The sequence below is a fragment of the Hyla sarda genome, chromosome 8 (assembly GCF_029499605.1).
Source record: "Hyla sarda isolate aHylSar1 chromosome 8, aHylSar1.hap1, whole genome shotgun sequence".
NCBI classification, from domain to species: domain Eukaryota; kingdom Metazoa; phylum Chordata; class Amphibia; order Anura; family Hylidae; genus Hyla; species Hyla sarda.
Window position 1 is genome coordinate 142,844,303 of NC_079196.1, and position 16,158 is coordinate 142,860,460.

General features: G+C 42.8%; 1 protein-coding gene across 4 annotated transcripts in view; it reads left to right on the plus strand.

The window, feature by feature from the left end:
* HECW2 (HECT, C2 and WW domain containing E3 ubiquitin protein ligase 2) overlaps window positions 1-16,158 on the plus strand; it is a 660,271-nt gene that overhangs the window by 108,187 nt on the left and 535,926 nt on the right. For 3 of the 4 annotated variants that reach the window (XM_056536055.1, XM_056536057.1, XM_056536056.1), the window contains exon 2: window positions 3,814-3,911. The exons of the other annotated variant lie outside the window; for it this stretch is intronic. The gene's annotated coding sequence lies outside the window, so the exon portion shown is untranslated. The remainder of the gene's footprint in view (window positions 1-3,813; window positions 3,912-16,158) is intronic. 4 annotated transcript variants of the gene reach the window in all.

A 16,158-nucleotide genomic window follows, 5' to 3' on the forward strand; every position in this document is an offset into this window, starting at 1 on the left:
CTTTAACTATTCTCTGACCGTGTGAACACAGACCAAGAAAGACATGACAGAGTACTAGAGGGTAGGTGAAGCTGCGACAATGTAACCGGGAGAGGGTGTGCCATAGAGTTGTGCTGAACAGTCCCCTCAAGCTCTGTACAAGGAAGCTGCATATCAGTAAGCCAGGAGGGAGGTATGGCCTGATTACGTAGAACGCTGCGGGCTGCACCAGTGTTGACCAGGAAGGGAAGTTCCCGCCCTCCCACTGTGAGTGTTACATGTGGGGTTGGGCCAGCAGGAGGAGTTTTTAGGGCCATACACACAGTTTCCCCTCCTGTCACTGGCTTGCCGGCTTCCTATGCTGTTGTAGAGGGAGATGTCTGTCTGTTGGACTCATCCTGTGCAACTTTGTGGGTGGCCCATACGTGACAACTGCAGCAGTTCCTCTTTATGTGGACAGTTTTGGCACACCCATAACAGCGTCTGCCTGGGGGCGGATCCTCAGGACTTTCAGTCATGACTGCAAGCACAGCCATCTTTTGCTTCGTAATGGAGACTTCCAATCCCTTTGCTATCTGAACAAGGGCTTGCATATCTAGCATTCTCCGTTCAAGGCTGCAAGTGGTCAGGATTTGTTACAGGGTAGAGAGATTGGATTAACAGGGGGGTTTTGGCCCAAGGGTGATTAAGGGACCAGCCTGGGGCACTGGCTAGGGAATAGATGGCGCCATGACAGGGGCAGTACTCATTATAGTTTGGCGATGTGGGTGTGGAGCACCACAGAAGAAACAAGTCTCTCGGAGGGAGGAATTCTGTTGGTCACATACACTACACACCCATCCTTTTTTTTTTTTTTTGCTGGCACAGTTATAGGGCTCTGGCTGCCTGTGCCCCCTCTCTATCTTACAGAAATCACATTTACATTCTTCATCATAAATTTGCTGCCCCCGCTCTTTTCAAATTCTTTTCTACAGTCTAGCCACACATGGACCGTGTCTAATAAATCATTATCCTCTAGTTTGCCTTGCTTATCTCGGAGGAGAGACTCTGCCATGTCACTAAATTGAGTATTCCTCCCTTAATTACTTCTTAACACTTTTCCAACTTAGAAATTCATCTCACATGTCCGCTACATACTACATGGGAGTATAGTATCCCTACATCACATTTAATTTATTGCCCATCTCTCGTACCTACTGGGGACTTCTGTCTCAGCTCCCTATGTGTATTGTACTGTGATTTCGCTGTAAGACAGACACTTTTGGCTATCTTTACTGCTTGCCTTCTCCCCATCTGTCCTTGAATCAGACACCGGGCTGATTTCAATACAGGAATTTGAGAAGTACCTCACACCTCAGAAGTTGAAATATCACAAGTGAATGAGATTTCACCGACAAAATTCACAGAACATCAACCACTTGCTCACAGACTGGGGTTCTTACTCAAGCCCCTCAAGGATGCACTCTGCTGACCATGCCTCCCACACAAGACATCAGACTAACTCACAAGGGACACGATCAGAGGTAAGATTACTGATTTTCTTACCCTGATTTAAGGGCTGCAGTCCCGGTGTCCGTTGATAGATTATCCTGTCCTCCAGTGTGCGCGGATGCTTGGTCAGAGGTGATCACCTTGAGTCCCACGTTCGCCAACTGTTTTGGAAGCGTTCCAAATGACCGCTCCTAGATTGATGTCCTGAGCCAAATTGGATTATACGTGCACGGAGAGAAAGAACTCACACTGACACACACTAGGTCAAAATGGTTCTCTAGTTTATTGTATTGTGTACACACAAGATATATCCTTCAGTAGGGCATAACACATTGTGTAAGCATTCTAATTGGTTAGCAGACTACTTTACATAAGCATTGCATCGTATTCTCTCTGTGACAAAAGGGGATAGTCACACATGGCATGATACAGGATATAACTGCCATTTTAGAAGAATGATCTTCATTTTATATATATATATTATCCATAACAATGGAACAGACACTGTCCATGATGGGAGGTGTAGTGGCGTAACGGATCCGCAGCGTATTTTACACACTAAAACTTTGGCGGGCGCTCCTCTGCTCCCTATGCTAGGCAGAGAGCGGCCAATATGTTTAAGAGTAAACTGTGCATGCGGATTGCTGCTACGAGTGGACACAGGCACAGGCAGGGGGCTTACTCTAGGGTTGGTCATTGGCAGACAGCAGCATCGGATCCGTTACGTGTGACCGTACCCTAAGGGTGCGTTCACACATGCGTATTCTTTGCTTAAGATTCGCCGCTGCAGATTTTTCTGCCCCTTGACAATGGGTAGCAAAATCTGCTATAGCAAATGTGCAGCAGATCTGCTTCAGAAAATACACACGTACAGGGTATGTTCACAGTTCTCACAATCTCACAGGATCTGCTGTATATCTTTGCTGCATATTTTCTGCATCTAATTTAGAAATTATGTGGTAGCAAAATTAGCTGCACAAAATATGCAGCAGATCCTGTATGTGTGAAGGTTACCAAAGAATAGGGTCACACAGTAGTTACGCTCCGGATCTGCCGGTGACCTGACCCATAGTGTGCCTCCTTAGTAATTATTTTAATACTATGCCATATTAAAGAGGTGAAATTCATATACCTGCCTGCTTCTGCCACTGTAGAATTCACCTGTGTAAATCAATAGGTAAAATTGACAGGATATCTGCCACGCACACATTTATCCTAACCATAATTGCTACTGTTTTTGTGAATGTTAGTGGGCTTATTAGGGGAGATCTTTGTAAATCTGTGCAGAGGAAAAATTCAGCAGATGCCCACATCGACCAATCAGATTGCTTGTTTAATTTTTTAAAAAGGCCTCTGTAAAATAAAAGAAGCTATGGTTGCTATGGGCAACTACTAATTTTTTCCTCTGCACATATTTACATAGATCTCCCCTTTTAAAGGGGTACTACTGTGCTGACAACTTATCCCCTATCTAAAGGATAGGGGATAAGTTGCCTGATCGCGCAGGGTCCCGCTGCTGGGGACCCCCGCGATCTCGCACGCAGCACCCCACTCTCATCAGGCCCCGGAGTGAACATCCGCTCCGGGTCTCGTGATGTCACAGCTCCGCCCCTGTGTGACGTCGCGCTCAGCCCCCTCAATGCAAGTCTATGGAAGGGGCGAGACAGCTGTCTCGCCCCCTGCCATAGACTTACATTGAGGGGGCGGAGCGTGACATCACATGGGGGCGGAGATGTGACATCACGATACTCCGGCTCCGTGATCGGCAGTCATCAGACCCGGAGCGATGTTCGCTCCGGGGCCTGATGAGAGCGGGGTGCTGCGTGCGAGATCGAGGGGAACTTATCCCCTATCCTTAGTACCACTTAAAGTCTTCTAACATGCCCAGATATTGACAAATTCCCCTCCCAAATTAAATTTTTTATTGGTCAGGGTCTGGGTGTTCAGATTTCCAAAAATCGTTCGAAGGATCCAAAAGTGTGCTTCTCACCCCAGCTTGCTGTTCTCCCTATCTTGCTGCAGTAGATGCATACTATGGATTGTTCCTGGCATTTCTTCCCAAGTGTTCCTTTTCATTTTCCACACAGTACCAGTTGGCATTTCCTTTCTTTCTAGCATGTCTAAAAACAAATTATGCACATTTTTTTAAATTCGTTTTTTAATTGCATCCTTAACCTTGTATCCTTCAGTTGTTGTTGATGTCATATTGAGAAGCCAATGCATTAGACTGCTTTTCACTGTTGTTGGTAGAACAAAGTGTATGGCGTAAATTTTTGGTGCTCTTTCTTTAATAACATTGTAGAAAATATGGATAATGTAACACTTTTTTATCTATTTTTACAGTTCATCTGAAGATTAGAACATAATCATAAAATCCCTTTTCTTCAAACAATAAAACACAGCAAGGTCCGAGGGTAGAGATGTCCCAATGCCTTTCAAAGGTAATGTTATACATTGTAATATCCAAATAGACCAACAAAGCAATACTTAAAGAGGTACTCTGGTGGAAAAAAATGTTTTCGTATCAACTGGCTCCAGTAAGTTAAACAGATTTGTAAATTACTTCTGTTAAAAATCTTAATCCTTCCAGTACTTATCAGCTGCTGTATACTATGAGGAAGTTGAGTTGTTCTTTTCTGTCTGACCACAGAGCTCTCTGCTGACACCTCTGTCACGAGTAGGTGCAAATCCTAATAGCAAACCTCTTCTGCTTCGGACAGTTCCTAACATGGACAGAGGTATCAGCAGAGAGCACTGTGGTCAGACAGAAAAGAACAACTCGATTTCCTCTGGAGCATACATTAGCTGATAACTTCTTGAAGGATTAAGATTTTTTAATAGAAGTAATTTAGAATTCTGTTTAACTTTAAGGCAACAGTTGATTTGAAAACAATAGTTTTTTTAAAATTAAGGACGCAGGGCATAAAAGTACACCCTGCGCACGCTTCTGTTCTATGTTGCGCGATCATCGACCCAATTGTGTGAAGACTTTTTTGGGGGGCTAAGTTACCGTGTTTAGGGGACTATTTTTGAGTATATGTTATATATGTATATATATCTCCAATACATTTATATATCTCCAATAAATATATATTTTTTGATTTTATCTTTTTACACATTTTTATTTACACATTTTTATTACTTTACTGATCAGACATATAACACAGTTCAGTACACAGCTGTATTACTGAAAACTGTAATTTTCCTATGCCTGTCAGAGATACATAAAAATGCAACCATAGGAAAACAAACTGATTTTACATAAAGAAAATGCCCCACTGAATCTGAGAGAGACTTTGAAAAATGCAATGTCTGCAACCCTGTCCTTGCAGATGGCTGGAATTCCATACATAAAAATGTACATATTGGGCTTCATGTACTATGAATTCCCCTTTTTTCTGAAAAGATGGCAAACATGGTGAAAATTTAATGTCAATAAAGCAAGAACCATGGCCACATTTTGGCAAAAATGCCAATGTTGGTGTATGTTTGGCAGATTACATTAATAAATAAAGTGACCTGTATTTACCATGGAAATCCAATAGTAAATGAAGGCCAATGTGCTGTGTAATACTAGCTATGTGAATTGATCCAATTTTAAATAAACTAAATGTACTGTCTGATTCCTCCACTCCCTCAATCACTACACCATTGTATTTATTAACAGAATGCATTTTTAAGAGTGAATGCTCAAAAAATTTGTATTTTTACATCACATTGTAGCCTTAAAGTGGTACTCCGGTGGAAAACTTTTATTTTTCTTTTTTCTTTTTTTTTTAAATCAACTGGTGCCAGAAAGTTAAACAGATTAGTAAATTACTTCTATTAAAAAAATCTTTATCCTTCCAGTACTTATTAGCTGCTGTATGCTACAGAGGAAATTCTTTTCTTTTTGAATTTCTTTTATGTCTTGTCCACAGTGCTCTCTGCTGACACCTGATGCCCGTATCAGGAACTGTCCAGGGCAGGAGAAAATTCTCATAGCAAACTTATGCTACCTCTGGACAGTTCCTGACACAGACAGAGGTGTCAGCAGAGAGCACTGTGGACAAGACAAAAAAATTCAAAAAGTAAAGAATTTCCTCTCTAGCATACAGCTGGTAATAAGTCCTGGAAGGATAAAGATTTCTTAATAGAAGTAATTTACAAATCTGTTTCACTTTCTGGCACCAGTTCATTTAAATAAAAAGAAAAAGTTTTCCACCGGAGTACCCCTTTAAGTGCCCTGATTTCTGAGGGGGGGGGATATATATATAATTGTTTGTGTAAATCAAGTTCTTTTTGCCAGTTTGCCTTATCGAACATTTTGTGCATGTCGCCCATATTTATTAAAAAGGTGCACATTCTTTATAAATAGCTAAGTAAATTGCAAAGTGGCCAATGTGCTGTGTAATAATAGCTATGTGAATTTTAAGTGGGGTCCGGGCTGGAGTAAGCTTGTGCAAATATTTGAGTGTTTACAGAAAAATTTTGGGACAATTTAAAAAAAAGTTGCAGTTGATAAATCACTGACCACTGCAAAAAGCTAACTTAAAAACCTATTCAAAATACACCTGTGCTTAAGAAAAGTTGACCAGTTTCCCATAGCTTCCTACCAGATTGCTTCTTTAACTTTTAGAAATGCCTCTGAAATATAAAATAAGTTATCTGATTAGTTGCTATGGTCAACTGGTCATTCCTCTGCTCAGGTTTTAATAAATCTCTAATATATGTCTTTAAAAGTATTGTGGTTGTTACCTTATATTTGACTGTTATAATTCCAGTCACTAGATGTCCCCATACAGGCTAATTTGTTTAGTTCCTGGCCGAGTCATCTTTGTACTCACAGCATGTCATCTTGGCCCCTGCCGCAAGAGCTGAGAGACAGGAAATATTCTTACACTGCTTTCCTCTATGCTTGCTTGCTTTGGAGAGGAACGCAGGGGAAGTGAGCAGGCTACAGAGCCGATATCTGTCCAGAACTTGACTGAAAACAGATAAAAATGACATGAACAGAATGCAAATTGCATTGTGAGTAACATTCATGGGTTTTTTTTCCGTTCACAGGTACACTTTAAGGGTAGGGTCACACATAATGGATCCGCAGCATATTTTAAGCTGCGGATCTGCTGGTGCCTCCAGCTGTGACCAAAAGCTCCGCCCCAACCCTCCCACCCCCTGGCCTGCTCAAGCTTTTGGTTACAGCTGGAGGCACACTATGGGTCGGGTCACCCGCGGATCCGCAGTGTAAAATACGCTGCGGATCCATTACATGTAGCCCTACCCTAATAAAATATTTCATTATTATAGCACCGGTTTTATTAATTAGTAGTTTGGACATCCAACTACATTCTAATGCATGTATAAGCATGATTTTCGGTTTACATAAAAAGCAGACCATGCCACACTACATGGTTGTTTTCTTGAATAAGTCTAAATGAGTTGCACAAAAATGTTAAGACTTTTTCAACAAAAAATTAGCAACAATTTGCCAACAAAAATCCACTGACACATTAAAGGGGTACTCCGGTGCTTACACATCTTATCCCCTATCCAAAGGGATAGGGGATAAGAGGCCTGATTGCGGGGGTCTAGCACGCGGCACCCCGTTTGTAATCAGTCCCCGGAGCGTGTTCACTCCGGGTCTGATTACCGGCGACCACACGGCCGACGGCATGTGACGTCACGCCTCCGCCCCTGTGTGACGTCACGCTCCGCCCCTCAATGCAAGCCTACGGGAGGGGGTGTGACAGCTATCACGCCCCCTCCCGTAGGCTTGCATTGAGGGGCGGAGCGTGACTTCACACGAGGGCGGAGGCGTGACGTCACACGCCGGAAAAATAAAAAGTTAGAGGTCATCAAAATTCCTGGAATAAGATTTTTTTTTTTGCATTTTTTATTTTATTTTTCAATCTCTGCCTCTAATAACCATAACCCTCAACTTTCCACCTGCAAACCCATATCAGGCTTGTTTTTTGCTCTACCATATGTATTTTGTAATGATATCCCTAATTTTTCCACAAAACCTATGCTGACACTCAACAAAAATTATTTGTGAGGCATAATAAAGAAAAAAAAAGAAAAAAAAATTCCGTTTTGCAACTTCTGTTTCTATACAGTGTTCTGTCTGGTGAAAATGGCATGTTATCTTTATTCTGTTGGTTCATACTATTCCAATGATACCCGATTTATATAGGTTTTGTTTTTGTACGAAAATGAGTATGCTTAAAATTTTTCTATACTGACCCCTATAACGCTTTATTTTTCTCATATATGGTGATGTATGAAGGATGATTTTTTTTGGCTGTGAACTGTAGTTTTTATCGAAACCATTTTGGTTTTGATGGAACTTTTTGATAAACATCTGTGGAGGAAATTTCACCATTTGCACAATGCAGCAAAATCCTACTGAAATGAATGGGACTGTGCTGCAGCTGAATGTCAGTGAGGAATAATCCGTTATTAATCCCATGTGGACATTACACTGTGTAAACATGGCCTTAGAGAGATGAGGGCATAGGGGGAGATTTATCAAAACCTGTGGAGAGGCAAAGTTGACCATTTGCCCATAGCAACCAATCAGATCACTTCTTTCTTTTTTCACAGGCCTTGTTAAGAATGAAAGAAGCCATCTGATTGGTTTCTCTGGGCAATTGGGCAACTTTGCCTCTCCACATGTTTTGATAAATCTCCCCCATAATAGAGCAGTGTTTCCCAACCAGGGTGCCTCCAGCTGTTGCAAACTACAACTCCCAGCATGCCTGGACAGCATTTGTCTGGGCATGCTGGGAGTTGTAGTTTTTCCACAGCTGTAGTCACCCTAGTTGGGAAACATGGACATAGAGGTTAAAGGGTGTGAGGGCATGGAGGCTGAGGACAAGGGACAATATAGAGGCTAATAGGGTGAGTGTATGGAGGCTCAGAAGAAGAAGGATATGGAGGCTAAGAGGGGTGAGGGGCATGGAACAGTGTTTTCCAACTACTGTGCCTCCAGCTGTTGCAAAACTGCAACTCTCAGCATGCTTAGTCAGGCAAAGGCATGCTGGGAGTTGTAGTTTTGCAACAGGTGGAGGCAAACTGATTAGGAATCACTGGCATGGAGGATATGGAGGCTGAGGAGGGAGGACAGAGGCTATTGGGGATGGTAGAACATGGAGACTTTACCAAGGTATGTACTTACTAGCTGAAGCCTCAGCAATGAGCTCCTGCCCATCCCCCACTGTGTAGTGCTGTGGTGGCCTCTAGCTCCGTGTATCAGGAGGATGAGTCAGTCCAGCAGAGGGTGAGGAGCCAGCCCAGCAAAGGGTGAGGAGCTAGCCAAGCAGAGGAGAAGGCTTGCTTAGCTCAGGTAAGTGCCTGACAAGCTGTTAGGGCACCAGAGTGCAGAAGGATTAGATGGACCGGGGCTGGAGCCCCGTTTTGACCCTATATGTGCACCTCCATGTTAAGCGCAGTATATTCCTCATAATATATTTATGTTGGCAGTGGCTAGGAGGGTTATACCTAGGTGCTGGAAATCTACCTCCCACGGTTACTGATTGGCTCTGGGAGGTTCTCCACATCTAGGGCCTAGAGGAGTGTTTGGCTGATCTTAATCGTCAGTCAGAGAAGTACTTTGTGCGCTGGTCCCCTTGGTTAGATTTTGTGTTCTCTCCTCAATTCTTGCAATTTGGTCTCTTCTATGACCTCTTGACCGGTTTTCTCTTCCCTCATTTTCTTCTACCTTGTGCGCAATACTCCCTTCCCCCCCTTTCTTTCTTTTTTCCTCCCCTTCTTCTAGTACCCTTCTTGGCTCTCCCACTCTTTGCCTTTCGCTGACTCACTCCTCCTTTCCCCTCCCTGCCTCTTCCACTTTACCTGTTTGGGCTTGTTTCCAGTCCTATTTTTTTATCACCTTCCCACAACTTGAAATGATTTGCTTCTGAAGGCAAGCACATCTCTACATGTCCATTGGTGTGGTTCATTAGTTTACCCTTTTGTACCACTTTATGCTTGTTACTATGTGTGATTTCTTGCTTTTCTCCTCCTGCGTGAGGTGACCTGCGTTTGGCTACCACATTTTTTTCTTCTTTTTTTCTTTTATGATTATTCTCATGTGCACCCCTTCCACCTGTTTATTTTCTGTACCACTGATCTTTGTGGTTTAATAAAGCATTGAATATGAAAAAAAAAGAAGAAAGAAATCATTACTTATAAATTCATGGCTTTGTCCATGCTGAAGCACAGGCATAGACAAAGTCCAGTAAGTGAGGGTGGGCCAGCACTCCTCTGTGCTCTCTCCTGTCCTATCAGACAGGAGAGAGTACAGAGGAGTGCTGGCCCACCCTCACTTACTGGACTTTGGGGGAGATTTATCAAAACCTGTGCAAAGGAAAAGTTGCCCAGATGCCCAATTCAACCACTCAGATTTCTTCTTTCATTTTGCAGAGGCCTTGTTAAAAATGAAAGACATGGGCAGGTGAGAGGAGCTCTTCCAGTTACCTTAACACATCTAACCACCCGCAGTGCACCGCGGGTGGTCAGATATTTGTCTGAACAGAACGCAATAGTTTAGATGCTGTAATCAATATTTATCACTGTATCTGAAGGGTTAATGGTGGACATCAGTGGGATTGCTGATGTCCACCATTATCCATGAGGTCCCGGCTACTGTTATCAGGTTTCAATCACCATGTCGGGTGATGCAGTGATCGCGGAACTGCATGGCGTATATGTCGCTGTGTGCTTAGTCTCAGGGCATTGTGACATACATGTATTCCGCATGTCCTCTACAGGTTAATTTTTGAAAAGGCCTCTGAAAAATAAAACAATAAATATGATTGGTTTCTATGTGCAACCATTCAGCTTTGGCTCTACACAGGTTTTGATATCTTTCCCCATCTGTGTATGTATTTGACAAATACTGTTTACAGTGCCATTGGGCTGTTAAACTGTCTCCTTGTTATAATTAATATTTTAAAGTCATACAATTATGTAGACATTGTAAAAATGACATTTTTCTGACTTTTATGCCAGTAATGAAAAAGACTGCAGTCAGTCTTTGCCTATCCTAAAAATTGCTGCTTTTAGCTTTCATTAGATTAGATTTACTTTGGGATTAGAATTCCTCTAAATTCATCCACCATTGTAAGGTGCAGGAGCTGCTCTACATCTTTCAAGAGTACAACACAAATGCTTAAAACAGTAAGTTACTTTGAGAATTGCACTGAAAAACAATTAGGCTTAGGGTTAGCTATGAGTACAACAGAGAGGACTTTATTTTCATTATTGTAAAAGCATAAAATTAAATATTACATTTTGAAGAGATCATATGTTGTTCTGAAAGTCTTAATAACATTAAGCTGCTTACATGGAATTACTTTGTTAAATTTGGCTTTGTTACGAGATGAATGAACATGAGCAATTAAGCCTCTACACATTCACCAAAATGTAATTAATAGCCCGGCTGTGAAGGCATTTACAATAAGGTAGGACAAGAATATCTGTGTCTAGTAGAGGAATCCTGCAAATAAGCATACACTTAAAACATTGTTTCAATATTTTTCAATTCCGACTCCATTGTATAACAAATTAACCCTTCTAAAATTGGCAGGTATACACAGAACTAAAATAGGGACTCTGTTAATGCAATAGAACTGTAAAAATGGGAGCAGTACATCATAAAAGAAAAATTGTGGGGAATTTGTCATTGTCGTCTGTGGTAGACATGTTTCACAGTCAATAATTTTTAGTGCTGATGTACGTCAAATTTATAACATGGCGGCAGAGAACAAATGATACATTTGTCTGTGCAATACACAGCTAGGAAAAAATACCTCAGCACATTCAAGTGTGCCTGTAATAAGTGCTCTGTATTGCTGTATGACCCCTATAACTTTCTTATTTCTCCATACATGGGGCTGTATGAGGGCTCATTTTTTGCGGCATGATCTTTAGTTTTTAGTTTTTACCACTTCTGCTTGTATGCATTTTTTTTTTATATGTAATATGGTGTTGGTATTTTTATTAAATATTCATTTATTTATTTTGGGGGCGTGCTGGGCGTTGTAGTTGTGTACATACAGAGAGACAAATGTTACAAAACAAAACTACAACTCCCAGCATGTCCTCACTGTCAGTGCATGCTGGGAGTTGCAGTTTTGTACCATATAGGTAAACCTTTCTTACACCTTCATTTGTTATGTTGGAAATGTGTACATGTACCAAATGTATAACATAGTGCAGGCAGGGCATGTGATAAATATTGGGTGGTACATGTTTTCTACTTCAGTACATACCTTTGTACGGTGCCTCGCCTGCAACTTTTTATACCATTACGCCAAACTTTTAAAACTTGTTTGTTTTTTACATTTTTTTTACCACTTTTTTTCCTCCTAAATGTACTAACCCATTTTTTGTGTTTTTTTTTAATTCTCATTTCACATCCGTGAATGCAGAGGACTATTTTGGATTTAGTGGTCAATGACCAGCATTTTTATTTTATTTAATATTAATAAAATGGTTAATGAGGGCTTGCGGGGAGTACTTTTTGTAATAAAAGTTTTTTTAAACCTGCTATTTTTTTTCTTAATTTACTTTACATGCTTAGTAGTGGAAGCCATCTTATAGACAAAATCCATTACTAAGCCAGGGCTTAGCCTTAGCCTCAAAAACAGCTAGCGCTAACTCCCAATTATTACCCCGGTACCCACCACTGCAGGGGTACTGGGATAAGCTGGTACCAACAGGCCCAGAATGGTGTCTGGCGGAGTATAAAAATAGGGGGAACCACACACATTGTTTGCATAATTGTTTGCCTGTTGGTATCGGCTCTTCCCGGCACCCCTGTGGCAGTGGGTATCGGGGTAATAATTTTTGGGGCTAACGCTATACCCCAGGTTAGTAATGGATTCAAAACACAAAAACACGACGCGTTTAAAAAACTTTTATTCCAAAAAATACCCCCACATACCCTTGTTAACCGTTTTATTAATACTAAACAAAAAAAATGCTGGTCATCGATGAAGACTACCAAATCCGAAGTAGTTCTTTGCATACACTGATCTGAAATGATAAGAACAAAAAAAAAAACAGAAAATTGGTTAGTACATTTATGGCACTCTCCTCTGAGGAGAACACCCATAAAGCAGCGTTTTCAAACAGGGAGTTAATCATGCTTCATCTCAATTCTAAGGCTGCTTTCACACAAGAACTATAAAGTTCTTCCGTTTTAAAGAGCTGTTATAATGTTCCGTTGAGAAAACCCTTAAAGGGTAGCTCCCACTATCCTATTTTTTTTTTCTCTCCATGCCTATTGCCAATCTATCCCTAACCCCCTCTCTGCTTTTAATTTTTATTTTTACTGTATTAAAAATGCCTTTTGTCTGCCTGGCAGTGTGCTCACTACCAGGCAGACTTCCCCAGCAGGCACCACGTCACTTATGCCTGCTGGGGGGAACTTCTGCCCTTAGTTCATCTACACAGGGTGCCTCCAGCTGTTTCACCACTACAACTCCCAGCTTGCCCTGACATCTATTGGCTGTCAGGGCATGCTTGCTGGGAGTTGTGGTATTGAAACAGCTGGAGGCACCCTGTGTAGATAAACTATTAGTTACAAGCGGCGCTATGGCGCTAGCACGTAACCCCCCCCCCCCCCCCCGCTACGGCACTAGCCTGTTCCCTCCTCCCCCCCCCCCACCCCGCATACCCCGTTCCCTCATTACACTTGCAGTTACTGCAGAGTCCGGCAGTGGGCGTGCAGGGACAGCGGCGGCAACGTGGCGGCGGCGGCGATGTGCGGGAGGAGTGGCCTCCCAGCCAGTGGCCGAGGAGCCAATGCGCTCGCTCCCGCCTGTCTGATTGACAGGCAGGGAGCGAGTTCAGCCTAACTGAAAAAGGACTGATTGCCACTCCAAAATCAGTCCTTTTTCAGTGGCCGGTTTTTAAATGTAAATTAAACCTTTTTAATGAAAAAAAAAAAATAAGTACTACAACATATAAAAAAATAAAGTTGGTGACAGTGCCCATTTAAAAACGGCCATTAAACGGCTGTTACAAAATCCCATACGGCTGTTACAAAATCCCATTAAAGTCCATGGAATTTTTAAATTATCCGTTTTAACCCGTCATAGCCTGTTATTAATAACGGACGTTATTTGTGATGGGAGAAAAATAGTGCATGTACCGTTTTTTCTCCCGTCACAGATAACGTCCATTAATAATAACCGGCTATGACGGGTTAAAACGGATAATGTAAAATAGACTTTTACTGGGATTTTGTAACTGCTGTTTAACAGCTGTTTTTAAGGGTTTTCATAACGGAACATTATAACCTCTCTTTAAAACGGAAGAACTTTATAGTGTGAAAGCAGCCTAAAACAATAGAGGAGAGATTATTCTCAGTATAAGAGTGCACATTTTGCTGGAAGATGCAAAGCAAGCATCTCTAAAAGAGGCTTGGCAACAATGAGTGTATTAAACATTTATACCAAATATTTAGCTAAAGTGTTCTAGAGAATTGAGAGACAGCAAGTAAAATATGAGGCTGCACACAAAGCAGTCATGACCTTTGTGGTCAGCGCGTTGAGGGCCTGTTGCATTTTTTACAAATAAAACTGATGTGTTATACTTGTGTGCTTAATATTCACTGTTATACTGAGAACCAAGTTGGTTTCCTTATAGAGATACATTCACTAGATACGTAAAAATGGAGCCGTCCCCATCATCTTTCATAGAGTGCAGTCATCATACTCATGTTGCCGAGATAAGAATTTGCAGCCATATTGGTTGTCTTATTTCAGTTGCTTCTCTGAAGCCTCTAAGGCAGAAATAATGTTTGGAAATTTTGTTGCAGCAGACTCCCATTGTTTTCAATGGGATTCTGCCACATTGTGCACACAGCGGAATTTCTACAGCCAAGACATTCCAATTCTTTCCGCGGATTCCACTCAGAATTGCTTGCTGTCTATAGGAACAGTGTATTCTCGAGTGGTCCTAGGGCTGGCTTGTTCTGCCAGCATCCACTGTTTGCAGAATGTTTGCTGTAAATTTCAGAGCTGGACGTTACCCTGAAAATATGCCCTGTGAACATAACCTGCATATGCTTTTCCATGGTTTTTGCATGGAGAAGGAAAGGAACTTCAGTGAGTAAATTCTGCAATGTAAATGGGCCCTAAGGCTAGGATTCCACTGAGGTTTTTTCCCACCAGCAAAAATGCCAGGAAAAACTGCCAGAAAAACTGCCAAAGCTTTCTCCTGCATTCTGGCATTTTTCCTGGTGTGTAGAAACATCCAAATTTCTACCCTATGGCAGTTTTTCACTGTCTTCAGGGTACCACTCTGTGGATCGGATGCTGAGTGCTCGGTCCACAGAGTGTAGGGCAGGGGTCTCAAACTCTAATTATCTGGGGGCCACTGGAGGTAGCAGCTGGGTGAGGCTGGGCCGCATGCGTCCCTGACATATAATGCCCCCATCATGCGCCCCTCACATATAATGCCCTCATCATCCACCAGCAACACCCCCCACCAGCAGTAGCACCCCCATCATCCACCAGCAACACCTCCCACCAGCAGTAGCACCCCCATCATCCACCAGCAATGGGGGTGCTACTGCTTTGGGGGAAGGCAGGGGACATATGATGGGGCTGCTATTGCTGGGGGGAGGGGGGTGTTGGATGATTGAGATGCTAGTGTCAGTGTTTGATGATTGGGATGCTACAGCCAGGGCAGCCTCATCATCAACCAGAAACCCCCCCCCCCCCTAGCACCCCCATCATCCACCAGAAACCCCCCCTCCCCCATATTTCCCGTACCCCTTGTAATAATAGCATCAGCTGAAAGATTAGAGGGGTACTACTGCTGGGGAGGGGGGGGGGGAGAGGTTTGGTGGGTGTTGGTGGACAGACAGCAGTAGCACCCTGATCATTCATCAGTGACCCCCCCCCCCCCCCCAAAAGCCTAGAACCCCCCCCAGTGGCCCTTTTTCTCCCTGGCAGTACTGTAGCTTACCAGGGTCAGTGAGGTTCACCCCACTCTGTTCCTGGCTGGCTAGGTAGTTTGCACATCAGGAGGATCGCAACAGGTGTCAGGAGTGACACTTGCTGCGATCTGTCCCTTATTGCCGGTACTACTGCTCCCAACATGGAGTACACTGCTCCATGCTGGGAGCTGTAGTATCTGTACTAAAAGACAGATGGCCCGGGTGTCACTTATGACACCCATTGCAATCTGTCTATTAATTCAGGTACTACAGCTCCCAGCATGGAGCAGAGTGTGCTCCATGTTGGGAGTAGTAGAACCTGCAGTTAAGGTCAGATCACAGTGGGTGTCACTCCTGACATCCGCTGTGATCCTCTGGTATAAGCTATAGAAGCAGGCGGCAGCCACACTTTTCTGGTCCCCTGCCCAGCACTATACTCCGCTGTGATGTGAGGTTATCTTCACATCACAGATTCTTATATGCCGCTGAGAGCTGTGAGTGGCCAACACGATCTGGCCAGTCACAGCTCTCAGCGGGAAATAATGAATCAGTGATGTGAAGAGAGCTTCACACCACAGCAAGCATAGTGGAGCTGAGAACTGCGGTAGCCGCCGGCTTCTATAGCTTATACCAGAGGATTACAGCGGGTGTCAGAAGTGACACAAGCTGCGATCCGTCTATTAGTACAGGTATTACTACTCCCATCATGGAACAGTCTGTTCCATGCTGGGAGTAGTAGTTCTATCTAAAAA